We start from the raw sequence: 15,540 nt of genomic DNA, 5'->3' as shown, positions 1-15,540 counted from the left end.
ATTAGGGTCATGTTGGTTTGAGGTTGACCCTTAAAAATGATCACTTTTAAGGTGGTGTGAAGTTTTAAAGATACTGGTATTAAAACGGCTATGAAGATCAAATGAAAGATGCCATTGAGTTGCATTAGGGGAAACGTAGGATCCAGACTTTCTGGAACTTGACCTGTACTGGGGGCTAAAAGTCAGGATATTTCCTCTTCAACCACTGAGCTCCCACCTTGAGAACAAAACTCATGTATAGCCTATACATTCCAACCTTAACACACACACAAAAAACTAAAAGCAGGGGTTAAAAAAAGGACAAATAAAAAAACAAAGGAGCTGTATGCGTACTTTAATACAGCAGTCTAGCAACGTTCATGTTGAAATCTGTGTCTGCTTATATGCTCTGAATTTTGCATAGAGCCCTTCTAACCTGCCACCAAAGGAAGTGGACTGAATTTTGACATTTTGAAGAGAACATTCAATCGGTTTGAACTGATTTAATGTTGTTTCATAGCTGCAATTCTGAGGATCTCACAAAGATATTGGTGTTTTTCTAGAGTGAAATCAGGTTGTGTTAACCCTAAAATAATACAATACAGAGCTTGCTTAACTGGACACATTTCTGAGTGTTTTGTGGCTGTGAAAAGTTATATCGTGGGGGTGTAGGAAGTGCGAGGCTTTAGCAGAGCAGGCTGCAGCGGGGAATGAGTGGCATGTCACCGGCCCAGCGGCTCTACATGGCAGATATATGTCCAAAAGTGCTGAGCCGACAGAGAGGTGACAGGCAAGGCTTAGCTGACCCAGCAGTGCTGCACTCTCTCCCCCTCACTCTGTCTGACTGCAGACTCATCAGCAGCCTTCAATACAAAATGCACTCTCTTTCCTGGAAACCTGACTGTCTGATCCACACTTTGCAATAAAAAAGCAGGTTTGATTGGCGTTAATTTCCACCAAACTTCAAAAACTAAATTATGTGCCATTTCAAAATCTCCCATCACAAAGAATTTTTTTTTTCCTTTACCCTGAGGTTGTTGTGAACGTGAATCACCCCTCGCTCTGACCGAAAGTAGCCCTGTCAGTTGCATAACCGCCATCGGTGGGGTGGTCAGCGTGGCTAAGCTGCTGAGCCCTCCTGTGATCGCGGCTCTCTCTTCTCTACGGTTCCCATCCAGAAAAAACAAAGCCATATGAACTGATAACAGCCAGGAAATGAGTTCCATAGAGAATGACACAGAAGCCCAGGCCTGTTTCATATCCAGTCGATTATAATAAGGGGGAAAATGGAATTGATGCCTGTTGTCGTGATAGGCCGCTCTTTGCTTTCATGTGGCCGTGTGGCTTTGAAGGTTCATAAGAGACTCATGTCCTCTCTTATTACATTGCAATGAAACACATCCACTAAACTACCCAATAAAACGTGGATCAGAGCGAGTCACGTTGAGGAAGCTGGATCAAGATGTGAGAATGTTATGATGACCCAGGAGTAGTAGGCTGTATTTTGACTGTGCAGCTGACAAAAAAGAGATTGAAAAAATACCGTGCCTGACATTTAAGACCAGACTATGTTGCAGTGGGCACTTAGGCTCGCGGAGTCAAGTTATATATACATGTGTAGTTATTTGCAACCCACTCATCAGCCAAGAGCCAGTCTTCCACTGCTGCCCCCGGAACAGCATGCAAGTCTGTCACAGTCTCCGACTAGGCGACAGGGTTGCAGTCTCACACACATCCGGCCTCTTTAACACTTAAAAAAATCTGGTATTCTTTATGTACAGTGCCTTCTGTGTGTGGACCCATTTCAGTATGTCACACTTTGCTCCAGTTATTGCATTTACAATAATAGGATTTGGACACTATACTTTATTTTGGATAAATAAAATAAAAAAATCTCACATTACTAGTATTTTTCCCATTTATGTGAGCATTTTAGTGTCTTTTAGCTCATTGTTTTGGTTCAGTCTCATTACGTTTATCATCCTTGCTTTCCTGCCACTATATGCTGCTTGTTGTCAGCAATTAGTCAGTGAACGTAGCTGAGCAAATAAAAAGAGTTGGAAATTAACTGGCAGTTCTGCACTTCTGGTTGCCTCGTCTCAAAGTCAGTGGTTTTTTTTGTTAAAAGCCTTAAATAAGTTTAAAGGCTGGGACGCACCAAACTGACATCAAAGAACTAATGGTGATGAAGGTCAACTGTTGCACTGACCTCCTCTTCCTTGCATCATGTCTCAGTCATAAAGTTGCATTTGTCTGCACCTGTGTAAGAGAAATAACTCCAACGAACAGGTGTTGTGAGTCTGAATTTGTCATTTAAAGAGGAAACCAAAACAGACCGACAGGATGGATTCAAGATGGTAGCTAGCCAGTTAACACATTAACAACACTACCTGATGTTGAAAGACCAAAGGATATTTGCCATGTGCTAGCAAACAATAACGCAAACAATTACAAACCATTGCTGCTACATAGCTCAATGGCTGAATAAATAATCTTACCAAAGATAACAAGTTTATTTTGGTCTTATGTCCTCTTTACCTCTCTTCTCATGCACGGAGCTGAACCACCAATCAGAATGATTTCTCTCATGACAGGCTCTGACGCTGATTAGAAATGTATCAGCCAAGAGACAGGTGACAATGGCCGACAAGTGCCAACAGACTATGGTGACAGATGCTCACCGACAGCCCAAAATGGACCAACAGCCAACTCTCAGCTCGGTGTATCAGGGCATTTAGAGATTTTCACGTTTAAGTTCTACAAAATATAATACGTGACTCATGAATTTTGAAGCTTTTCCGTGTCTTAAAAAGGCAGTTGCTAACATGTGGCTAAAACAGACCACAGAACATCATCACGGCTAGCACGGCTTTAGTCTTGTTGTGGTGGCCATGTTGAAGTCATGCAACCGTGGTGGTTCATTTATAGGCTAACATTAGCTTTTTACTTGTGGTGATTGTAGTTACACTTCATAAATCATAAAAGCGGTGTTCATTTGTGAAGATTATCTTACTGAAGAAAACGCGCGAGTGTCATAAATGTTTGTTTGCACAAAGCTTAATTTCTGCAATACTTCAAAATCCAATGGAAAAATCCTATAGGCTTTTTGACAAGGGATTCAGGGCGACGCTAACATCCAGGCCGGCACAAAAAAACATTATACCTGCAGCTCTCTATAGCTTCTAAAGAGCCACGTATACTTTTGGGAGTTGGTGGAGACCAAAAACAGAGATAAAAGAGGAATATTGGACTTAAATTGTGTTCACAATGTGATTGGATGCAAATTTCTGCCAGGCAGCGCGATGGACTCGATGGATGCCACACGAATTAAGCAGCACAAATGACGCAAGTAGTGCATCATATGCTTATTCACTAGAGTTGAAAAATCTGAACTTCAGCGACCAATTCACACCACCATCATGTATGACACCAAGGACGTACTGGTGGAAGTTCATCCAACGACTCAGCATTTTCAAATGCCTATGATGTGAGTTACTCACATGAATGAAGCAAGTCAACGCAAAATATTCTAGCGATCAAACTAGCACAAATAACACAACACAACACTACAGTCAGGTCAGATGTCCAGAGACATGACTCCAAATAATGAATGCTAATGTCACTGTGACTGCTGGATGTCTTAAAAAAGCCAACTGTTAACATAGTAGCTGTAACAACTTTATAAGGTGCTATTAATATTGGGTTAAGAAATCAATTAATGGAGCTTTAAATGGCCTATTCATGAACTCTTATTTAGTTGTTTGCTCAAAATGACAGTGGAAAAATGTTGGGATTGCTCAACAGAAAAATGCATTACACAAATTTAAGTCAATTTCCTAACAGTGTTTGAGTGTGGATTTAGCTGAATGACAACACGGCTTACAGTTAAGGTACACACACAGAATCAAACCTGTGACCTTCCTGTCTCACTAAACACTAATCCCCCCTGCCGCCCAGACTGTGTTGTCAGTCTGTGCTTGTGTGTGACCTCGTCTATCCCTTACACACCACCACCTTGTTCCTTCTCCTTCACGTTTGTTTACACCCTCCAGTGTCAACACCGCCTGAGCGCCATGGCAACACACACACTGCTACGAGGAATCGGGCCTCAGCTTCCACCAGGGTTTTACAACTGCTTTTGGAGGAAAGGTACGGAACACATTTTGAAGTCGTGTCCAACAGCGTGAGAGAGAAATATGCCTTTGATGTGGGGAGCCAGCTAGTGTTTTATGTTACCGCAGGTGTTTCACAAAGGTTAACTATACAAAATAGTGCCTATTCATAGCAAAACATACAGTTTTACAACCCCAGTGTGAAGTAGGTCATACTAACACCTACACAATGACAACACACCTATTTTAGGGTTTGGTTTTTAGGTTTAAACTCCTAATTTAAACTTTAAAATACACATAGGACTATGAAGAAAAATGTAGACATGGTATGTAACCTTCAGCTGTGAGGCAATATTTGATTTCGGGTCCTGACACCAGGGTTTATCTAACCAGGTGTTGAACATCTGCCTAGACCTGTCAGGGTTACTCTGCTTGAGTAGAGCTCCGAGGATATCTGAAGGCAAATCTTTTGGGTCCTGGCATCCAGATTTCAAATCACAGAATCTGTTGAGCATCAGCATCTGGCTGGTTAGTTACGATGTGACAGGGTGGATATGGTTGTGCAACTGAAAGACCACAGGCTTGATCCATGCCGCAGATGTGTGTGTTCTTACAGCTGCAGTCCTACTCCAAATTAATTTAAATTCGGCATGTTCACACAGGAAATATGATGAGTTTATGGCAACTCAAAAGAGCCACAACTGCAGCTGCTGAAACTGTACACCAATTCATGTGGCTTTTTAATTTCATAGAACAATTTTATGTAACTCTGTTTATAACTACTTGTTTTGAGGAACATGCACCTTGTTTTTATTCATTAAATTGTATCTCACAAGATCCTTTATCCTGTGGGGACACCATGTACCAGAGTCTGTTAATTAGCATGCTGATTTTTACCAGGTGTAATGTTTACCATGTTCATCTTCTTAATCTAGCATCTTAGCATGCTAACATTTGCCAATTAGCACAAGACACAAAGTACAGATGAGGCTGATGTAATTTGTTTTGGAAGTCGCTGGCCATGAAATGAAGTACTGAACAAACTTGACCTGATGAAAAGTCAGAGGAAGTTATTATGATTCATCCTGAAGGGGTCATGCACATCTGTATCAAATTTCATGGGAATCCATCCATCCAATAGTTGTTGATTCATTTCACTTAAAACCAGAAATGCCAACCTCATGGTGGCACTAGAGGCAACATCAGTCAGGATATGTCATCTGGAAACAATGAATGGGCAAAATTTTGTGTCAGTCCATTGAGTGGATGATGAACTATTACACAGGATGAGTGAAAACTATAACCTGTCAGTGATACTACATGAAAAGTCAGGGTATTACTTTAGTCATTATACTTCATCCTCTGGGAGCCATGAACGTCTGTACCAAATTTGATGACAACCCATCGAATCGTTGTTGAGATATTTCAATGTGGAACAAAATGGTGGACCAACTGACAGACCAATGAACAGACAAACCGACTTTGCCATCTCTATAGCAGTGATGCCAGCATAGCTAAAAAGTAGCTAATGTTTTTCCAACAAAAACTGACTATGGAGAGGGAGATGTAGTGAGTCTATGTATCGTCTTCCAACCCTATCGCTATCGTCAGAATAAATGTTGGCATTGTACATTTCTGCAAACCCTAGATATTTTGCATTTGTACATTTCGATACATTTGTATGTTTCGTACATAGCAAATATGTTAAAAATTTACATCTAATTTATATTATGTTTTGTCAATGCTGTGCTTAATGTGTGGTTAGGTTTAGGCCCAGATACCACTTGGGTAAGGGTAGAAAAAGGTAATGTTGGTTGCCACAAACACAGCTGGACATGTCCCAACATGTCATTAAAAAATACCCGCTTTTGTTGTTTGTGGGTCTCGAACAGTGCTCAGCAGCCAGTTCACCAAGATGTCACAACATACACCGTATGGCAAGCCCTTTTAACATATAATCAACAGAGCTGACTAGATTACAAATATCTACAATGAACATTCCACTAGCAAGAAAATAATTGTTGATATCAAGCATTAACATTTTCACTAGTGAGAAAATAACTGTAGATATATTTAATTAGAATTTGCTACTATTTAAAATTACATTATGTTGGCTTCGTATTCTACCCAGTCTAAAAGCCATTGCTGATGTCTACAATTGCTATTTCTGCTACTGATTAAATGTTAAAAGGGCTGGCCATATACACCATCCCCTCCTCCTCCTGATGAGAAGCTCAGCTCATATACCTGCAATCTGAACTCACTCACTCACTCTAGAAATGTTGAGATAATACATATGGTACATGGAAATGAAACATATCTGGTTTGCAGAAATGTACAATGCCAACATTTTATTCTGGCAACTGGGCTGCTCATTCATTGGCTGGCTTTCTCATGTTATTAACAAATCAACATAGTTTATTATGAAAATCTAGCCAAATCACGTCCTTATTAACCCCAACAATAACCTTCATGAATACTCATAGTATAGTTTAAAAGGCTAACTAAAAAATTTAAAGTTACCTGTTACCTACATATGGGTGTCAACGTCTAAGTCCTTTAAGAGGTTGATCCGAGGTGCCCAATTTTCCGCCTCGTAGGGTAGTCATATTGGCGGAACCTTTTTGGTTTAAACAGAGTGAGGCCACCTTTCACCACGGGAGGAGCTGTTGATGACTTGTGGGAGGAGCTGTTGATGACGCTGCATGTGCGAGCCACTGGCGGTGGATAAACAGGAAACAGCTGATAGCAGGAATGAGCAGCTAGTAGCAAGAGGGAAACACAAACCTGACAGATCTGTAAAGATGAGCAACTGGGGAGACAAAGAATTGTGCGCCCTCCTTGTCCTCGCAAACGAAGAGGCCATTAACCGTCAGATGACGGGGACGGTGAAGAATGGGCCAACTTATGAGAGAATCACCGAAGGACTGACTAGCCGCGGCTTCCCTCGGAGTACGTCACTGTTTACGTGACATGCTGAGCTACATGTTTTGTTACTTGCTCACGCCCCCATTGCCCCGAAAAAGGCGCATTCTGTATAAACAAAAGTAGGTAGGCGGCATTTTGCTGCACTCCCCGATTTTGTTTTTATACTGCCAACGCTGAAAAAGACTGATTGGGCTTTCCTGCAAATTTGCACAACTCCTATCTAAAAAGGGCTTATGTGTCAGCCCTGTGATAGTCTGACGACCTGTCAAGGGTGTACCCCGCCTCTCATCCAGTGTCAGCTGGGATAGGCTTCAGCTCCTCCGCAACCCCTAACAGGATATGGAAAATGACTGAATGAATGAACATAAAGTTGCTGCTTTTTATACTGCTTTATTTAATTTTTATTATTTATGTATTTGGTTTTGTGGTAAGCTTGCTTAATACTTTTTCAGTGGAACTAGTTGCAAAGAAATTTTACTGGGAAAATCAAGTGTATGTCATTTAAATTGTGGTATAAACAAACCTAACAATGCCCGACAATCTATTCAAGTGCTATCCCCTTTGACTTCCCCATCTTAGCATCTTAAAAAAAAAAAACACAAGACTTCAGGAGCGAGGACTGCAGCATCTCTTTAGAGGGAGATCAAAGTCGCCCTCTCTGTCTCCTTTCATTCCAGATGGGTGTACGAGACCAGAGGCCAGACGATGCAGTCGCGCTATGAAGCTGCACACACACACACACACACACACACACGCGCGTGCGCCAAATCTCATCATCATACTGTCATGCAGGCGTACACACACATGCCTTCACGTGCAGACAGGCACACACAGACATAGGCGCTGGCTTTGAGATCAAACGAAGGTGGGTAACATGAATACATCCTACCTGTCTGTGAGATCTCTGTACAGCAGAGAGCGTGCCAGCTAGCACCAGGCCACTCCCTGTCTTCTGCACCCACCCCTCCTCTTCCTCCTCCTCCTCTTCCTCCTGCTTCACTGAGAAATACAACTCTGAAACAGGATTGAGCCGGTGCATTGTTCCAAGGGAATATCTAAAGACTGAAATGAAACTAGCATCACACTTTTAATAAAAGAAAAAAGCCAATGAGTGCAAAAGTCTCTGATGTTCTTCTGTCACATTCACTTTCATACATACAGTAATTGTATGTCTATACAGTACCAACATTTCCAGTTAAAGTACACACTTTGAGCCTTTCATGTTGACGTCTGTTCACAAGAAAAAAACAACACTTTTCATTCCCAGCACAACGAACCATCAGGGTCACATCACATGCTGAATAATTAAAAATGTTTGGATTGGTTTAACACTCTTATCGAACAGAATAGTCCCAGGCAGAATATCATTTTCACACATGAGAGGAAAACATTGGTGTTATTGAATGTTTTGCTAATACATTATTTCTCTCCTGCCTCAAGCCCAGGCGCAGCTTGACCACCTAGTTGTGAAAAAAAAAGCATCATGGCCTCATGACGTAAATAATTCAGATTCACGTTATGTTTCCCTGTTTGCTCCTACCAGAAGTCAATTGAAAATCTTATAGACGGATCACAAATCCAAAAACATGCTCAGTAAATGCAGCGCTGCTTGATTCAATGGAGCGAAACAGCCGTAGTCTAGTTTTTAAAATTGCAAGAGGGTCTGTAGTTACAGCACACAACACGAACAACATACCTGCTTTTGGAAATAACAGTTGTGATTGTGATTTTTCAATAACACAATTTAAAATTTCTCATACAATTTCTCCTCCCTATTAAACGCTATGATGATTTTATACAGGAGAGGCATATAAAATACTAGGATTGAGCCAAATACCTGGATGAAATGAGCATCCTGTACAGATAATGCAGTTTTTATGAGTACGACTATCATAGGCGTAAAATGTGTCAATATCTGTACTTGTGATGAAGTATAATCCTCATTTGGGTAGGAGAGTTCAATATCTTGTGATCAAATACGATCTAAAGCTCAATTTTGAGGCTGTTCTGTAAATATTTTTCAAATAAATAATAAATGTAGCAACTTCTGATCAATACATATCAATTTCAGGCCTCAAATAACTTCTTGTTAGTTCCCACCCATTTTTGAGTTAAGCAAAACTATTTTCTGGTTTAAATTCTGCCCATTCCATGTACAGATATGGTTACGGATAATTTAGTTGGTTGTACATGTCAACGTATTCCTATAGAACTGTTCGAATGATATCCTACAAAAAATACATGCACAACAGTTTATATGATAACCTACTAATTTAGCCCCAAGAACGACATCATGTCCTTAACGTACAGTTACAGAATTAACGTAAATTTACGGAGGTTAGGTTTAGGCAGCAAGCATTGTGGCTCATTGTTTTCATTTTCTAGCCCACAATGTCACAGATTAGGTTCACTCCAATCTTAGAACCCATCGGCTACATTGGTCGGGTGACAATATAGCTTCTGGAAGCAATGGCCAGTATTTCGGGGGTTCCAGTAAAGCCAGTGGTTATCCAGGCAAGACTTCCTCTTGCGTGTGCCACTCATTTTGGTGAATGTAATAGCCAATATATTCCTAGGCTGCATTTCGTCAAATACGTGCTGCCTCTTCTGCTCTTAGCAGGGACTCTTTACCTGCCCTGTAAACATGATTGGTCGATGCTACTTGGACTTTTAATGAACAACAAACGGAAACCAGAACCCTTCCATTTCCAAAATCTTGTCCCATTGCCTAGCTTCTGCACACACAGATATCTGTTCCTGAAGATTAGGTTCACTCTTAATGCTCTCGTCAATCCAATTTTTTTTATTTTCAGCTCTGTATGCTACCTCTCTAGGACCAGACAGACAGAGTTAGCAAAGAAAGCTAAAGCTAGTTGATGAACACAGTGGAGCAATTAGCAGCTAAAGAAGCCAGATATTTCCCTTAGAAGTTGGTGGAGACCAAAACAGAGCTAATGGAAGCAGGAATATTGGACCTACATTTAATAAGAGGCCAAAAACATAATTGAAACTGAATGCTAATGTTGAATTTGTTGTTGAATAGTAAACCACTGTCTCACTAAACAACCAGGATACAACTAGAAAACGGTTCATATAGAGATAAAAAAAAAAAAGACATGACGACACACTTGTGTGGACCCAGACTTGTATTTCACTTCATCGGCAGATATAAAAGTGCATATGTGATCTTATTTGTAGCCTCAGATAAAGACTAGATAAGACAAGAAACCGCCTCTGTGGTGAAATCAATCATTCGGATTCATCTGTGTTTCAGAGGTCACACAGGCTGCAAGTCACTACGTTATATATCTCTTTCGCACACAACACAAATTTCCAATTTCCCCTCCTTAACCTCAGGCGGGCAGCTACAGCTACACATGCAGCCCCAGATGCTCCTCTGCTCTCCATCGAATGCTTTTACTTCCCGCCAAAGTCTGTGTTTTATAAAGCATCTTGGAGCAGCAGTGCTGGTGTCAGTTCATTCACTGACGCTCCCTACCTACCGAAGCACTTGAGAGGGAAAATTCCCAAGCAGCACCTTGAGAATCTATATTTGAGTTCCACTCTGCAGAGTTTCCAATTTGTCTGGCCTAATCGTTGGCGGTTGAGGGTCCAGATGGGTGAAAGGAAGGCAGACACAACCGCATCAGAGAGAGCAGCAAATTTAAGGAGTGCCTGACATCAGAGGCGGGGCAGGCCACTGACAGCTGAACAAAAGCACATGGTGCCACATCTGGCTTCTAGTTTAGCATGCAGTTTCCCTCAGCGTACCTCAGCACTATGATTATCTCGGTCCCACTGCCTTACAACGGAACAAAGAGGATTGTTGTCTAAAGATAGGTTTGGGAAACAGCAGCCCTGAGATTTAAGCAGTGATGAATGAGGATGCGGAGGAGAATCAGTTTGATGCCAGGCAGCAGGGTGCCCTGACCTGCTAGAGTAAGAGCCATCTCTGAGTGGAGGAGATTATGGTGCTATCAGCTCAGTTTCATTTTCTTGCTCTGCATGCTCCTGGGTTTCCTCAGTAACCCTGTCAGTGTCCTCGTAGTCACCCCACTACAGCTGGACCATGTGCTCCACAGCTGAGATTTACTGGCACGAAAAACCACCACAAAGTCAAGAGAAAAGAGCAGGGTGCCCCTCCAACCGCAGAGTACTCGCGCACATGCTGCTCCAGTGTGTGTAAACACGCATGGGCGATGCAGTGCATGTGCGGACGCATAAACACCATCCACTTCTTGGTGCACGTTTTGTGGAATCCGACCAAAGCTTCAGTACGCTGCACAAAAGGAAAGGACAGCATGTGGAATAAACAATACTCTAATTTCAACAGCAGGCAAGCCCAGTGGTTAGAACAGCCGTCTGTCCCACAAAGGTCACAAGTTCAAAACTCTGAAAGTTCCAACCAAGATCCGGAGGACCTTCGTGTCTGCCCATCACTCACTGAATATCTCTAACTTAAAGTTTCTGTTTTCATTTTGTAAGTGCAAATATTCTGAATCACTTCTTAAAACCAATTTTTATAGACTTGCTTTAATGTGATGTCGTCTTTTTATTTCTTTTATTTATGCTTTATTTATTTTATTTTGTTTTTATTTTTGTTATGTTATTGCTTTTGCTGTTGTTGATCTTTTTATTTATATTTATTTATATTGACATTTTGTGTACTGCATCCTTTTTTTTCATCTTATTTTAACTTAATCTTAACCCTAGTTTTGTTTTGCTTATGTTTGGTAGGACTGTTTGGCTTTCTGTTGTTATATTGCCTTCTGAGCACCCTGTTTTTGCTTGTGCTTTGCTTGTCAAAGCATGTTGTAAACTCTGTTTTTAAAGGTGCTATTTAAATGAAGTTATTATTATTATTATTATTATTATTATTATTAACATTATTAAATGTAAAATCTTCTTGCAATTTTAAAATGGCACTAGGTGAAGCAATGTTTGTAGCTCCAGAGGAACAAAGTCTGCATATTCGTTTTCCATTTCCAGCCGCCCATTTTAGATGATATCAGTCCATTTAATGGCCATTATCAGTTGTGATCACTTCCATTATAACTCCTTAAGATGTGGCAAACTGTACCTGCAAGGCCAGAGGGTGCACCTACTTGGATAGGTTTAGCGAAAATATCAAAGTTTTGGTTAAAATAAGTATCGTTTGTTATGTCACTTAAGTTACGTATGTAGTTAATGGTATGTTACATAAGTTAACTTACTGGTGAAAAAAAGCCTTTTTTTGCAGATAATTGAACTTTAATACCTATTTGTCATGTGCCATATAATCAATAAACTGTGCACATCCTCATCGGAATTAACTAAAAGAGTCAGTCGCTGATGTTATACAAGCGTAAACCTGGTGGTGACATATGAAGCTAATGCACAAGTGCCAAAAACTGCAGTACATATATTGGCCACTTGAGGCTGGCTCAGAAAAAGATTCAATCCTCATGTTAAAATGCCCACTTTACAGCAGAAATAAACATGTTTACAGCCTGGTACAAAAATATTTTTGGTCTCTATAGTTAATTACCCTATTCATGACAACTGTAGGGGGGGTGGACATTTATATGACTCACCAGTTTCAATTTTATGAAGTCTTAAAGTTATGTAGAATTAAGGGCTCTGAACAACAAGCTGTCTGCCCATAGTGTCCTTGGGCTCTCAGTCAGATCCACCCCCCGCTCTTCCACAACTCCACCCTCTCGTCCAAATATGCTCACTTCTGGCTCCCAAATATCCAAGATGGCGATGGTTAAATTGCCAACCTTGAGGCTTTAAAACCAAGCCTCCAGAAACAGTGCCAAGCTTTGAATTCAGTGTTACAAAAACTGGTGTCCAAAACTGGAATTACAACGACCGCGTCCGTCACGTGATGCCATGGTGCCTGAAAATTGAGTACAGCGTACAGTTCGGGCAGACCATGATATCAGGCTCAGGGCACCCTATTTAAACTGCTCTGGCCTGTCTACTGTTGTTGCTTCCTCTGCAAGCCGCTTTGCAACCTGCCTCCACCCCAGCTCCTCCTTTTCGTGTTGTGTCTGACTTCTCAATGTCATTTCTGTTTGTCATTGATGCTGCTCTGTTCTGTTCCTGGGAGGTCTTTGCTGCTGCTCCCTGCCCTTCCATGCGCCTACATGGAAAGCCTAAGGCAGGTGTGCTCTCTCCGCCTTAAGCTTGCAGTGTAGGCCTAGGAAAGGCAGAGAGGCCCCAGAACAGAGCCATACTGCCAAATATAATACTTCAACTGGAAATAAAGTTTTCTTTGACCAAAATGGTCCTGACTCAAAGACTTTCTCCCATAGACGTACATTGTGAAAGAGATTTCTGTAAATAAGTGGATACATTTTTTTGAGCGTTACAACTTGAAATGATTCTTTTCACTATTGCGATTTGATCCGTTTGGTCCAATAAGATTTTGAAAGTCTAGAAGAGCAGCTCAATTAAATAATTTCCCCCCCATTACAGTTAGCAGAGTGCTAGACCAGAAGTTAGCGGCTCTGCCATGCTTAGCAACACTTGGCCACTGTAAGTCTCTAGTGCACCTGCTCTACGGGCCCCACAATGCAGAAGACACAGGTAATTTCATACCATGGAAATTCAGCTTTTTTGGCTTCTTGACCTCAGAGCAACTTTCATATAAATGAATGGGGCCCCACCTCCAGCGCTGTATCCAGTTCTCTTTATACATCTGTGTTTAAAATGGGAGTCTACAAACATTAGGTGATGTTTGTATGCCAAACTGACACACAAAAGATTTAATAATAACAGAAGCTGCTCATTTCTGCTTAGTTTTAACTCTTAAAGGAAATTTCAGGGGGAATTTTTTCAGCCTGGCTCTTATTTTCATAACTGTGTCCATTTCAGTTATGAGTCATGCTAACTTAACACTTGTTACCTCCTTTGTAGAGACTTGAGAAATGATAACCCTGAAAAACAAGCATATCAGGGCAAGAAACAAAAAACACTATCCCAAAAAAAGTGAATCAGTTTTACATGACTAATTTGCAATACTTGTCTCTGAGTCTCTCTGAACGTAAACATAGAAAATAGCGACCAGAGTTAGCTATGGTAGCTAATGGGGCATGCTGAGTTGGTAATTGCCACATAGAGATATGGGAAGCTACAGCTATCCAAATAAGTAATTTACAATCCAAGTCAGACCAAAAGTAAACACAGAAAGTCGCCATCTTGATTGGTTATCGTAAGTAACTGAATAGGGATCTATTCCAGGGAGCCTTCCTGGAGTTTGTGCTTCCTAAATCTCTAAAGCAGACATGACTGCAAAATCACAGAGTGGCCACAATTATGAGTAAACAAAATCCCAGTTGAATACTTGAATAAATATAAAATTCTTCTTGTAAATTTTAACCCACACGTATTACTTTAAAATGCTAAAAAAAACAAGTCTAAAATGCCTGACTCCAAAAAGTTACCATGGCATACAGAGTGACTCTGCTTCTCCAGATGAAACAGAACACTATTGCTGGCCAACTTTGTGGTTTAGGCTGATAAGTCGGGTGGAGTATATTATCTTAATTCAGGCTTGAATCACCAAATCTCTGCCGCTGCACAGTGTGGGTGTGTAGCAAATGAGAGAAAAGCCCTTTCAAGAGAAGAAAAAGCCAGGTGAATGTGTAGTGATTACTCATGGTATGCAGTCACTCAGCACCAGCTTGCTGCGACATGATCACAAACTCTCCCGGTTAAGCTGCTCCTATCACCGAGGTAGTGCAAGTGAAGAGTCTACCTCATTTGCTCGGATGAAGCATCATATCAAATACTTCTCCTCTCTATCACTGCTACAATAAAAGCTAAATTCACCTAGATGGGTGTTGTAGCATCAGGAGTAGGTACACTGAGTCATGCATTAGTCAGTATGCTGACTCATGCTAATGCTCTCGCTTGCTTTTTCCGCTGTTTGGACTCTCATCATCTCTTAGAAAGACAAACACTTTCTCCCTCGAGCTACTGATAATACACATATTTTTCAGGTGCCTTAGGAATTTGTTTTTCATTTTGCTCCTTTGGCACTGTTGCTCTGTTTCCTGCACTCATTACATTGTCACATTAAAGGTCCAGTCTGTAGGATTTCAGGAGGATATATTGGCAAAAATGGTATATAATATTATTAACTATGTTTTCATCAGTTTATAATCACCTGAAACTAATAACTGTTCTGTTACTTTAGAATGAGCCCTTTACATCTACTTAAGGAGCGGGTCCCCATCCACAGTCTCGATCATGTTGTTTCTACGGTAAGCCAAAACAGACAAACCAAACTCTGGCTCTAGATAGAACCATTCATATCTTTCTGTGCCACCATAGTTTTCTTACATGCTTGGCACACAAGCGAAGTTTCAGTGGTTGTAATTTGTAACCTCATCACTGGCTGCCACCAAGTTCTACACACTGTGTGGTGGTAAACACACTTAAAAGAAATACTTTGATATTTTGGAAATATGGTTATTTACAAATGTACGGCTAGCAAGTGTGGCTAGCAGACAGTTAGCTTAGCAGACCGAAT

Source organism: Epinephelus lanceolatus, chromosome 23, assembly GCF_041903045.1.
Source record: "Epinephelus lanceolatus isolate andai-2023 chromosome 23, ASM4190304v1, whole genome shotgun sequence".
In the NCBI taxonomy this organism is placed as follows: domain Eukaryota; kingdom Metazoa; phylum Chordata; class Actinopteri; order Perciformes; family Serranidae; genus Epinephelus; species Epinephelus lanceolatus.
Note: the sequence above shows the minus strand (reverse complement) of the source record.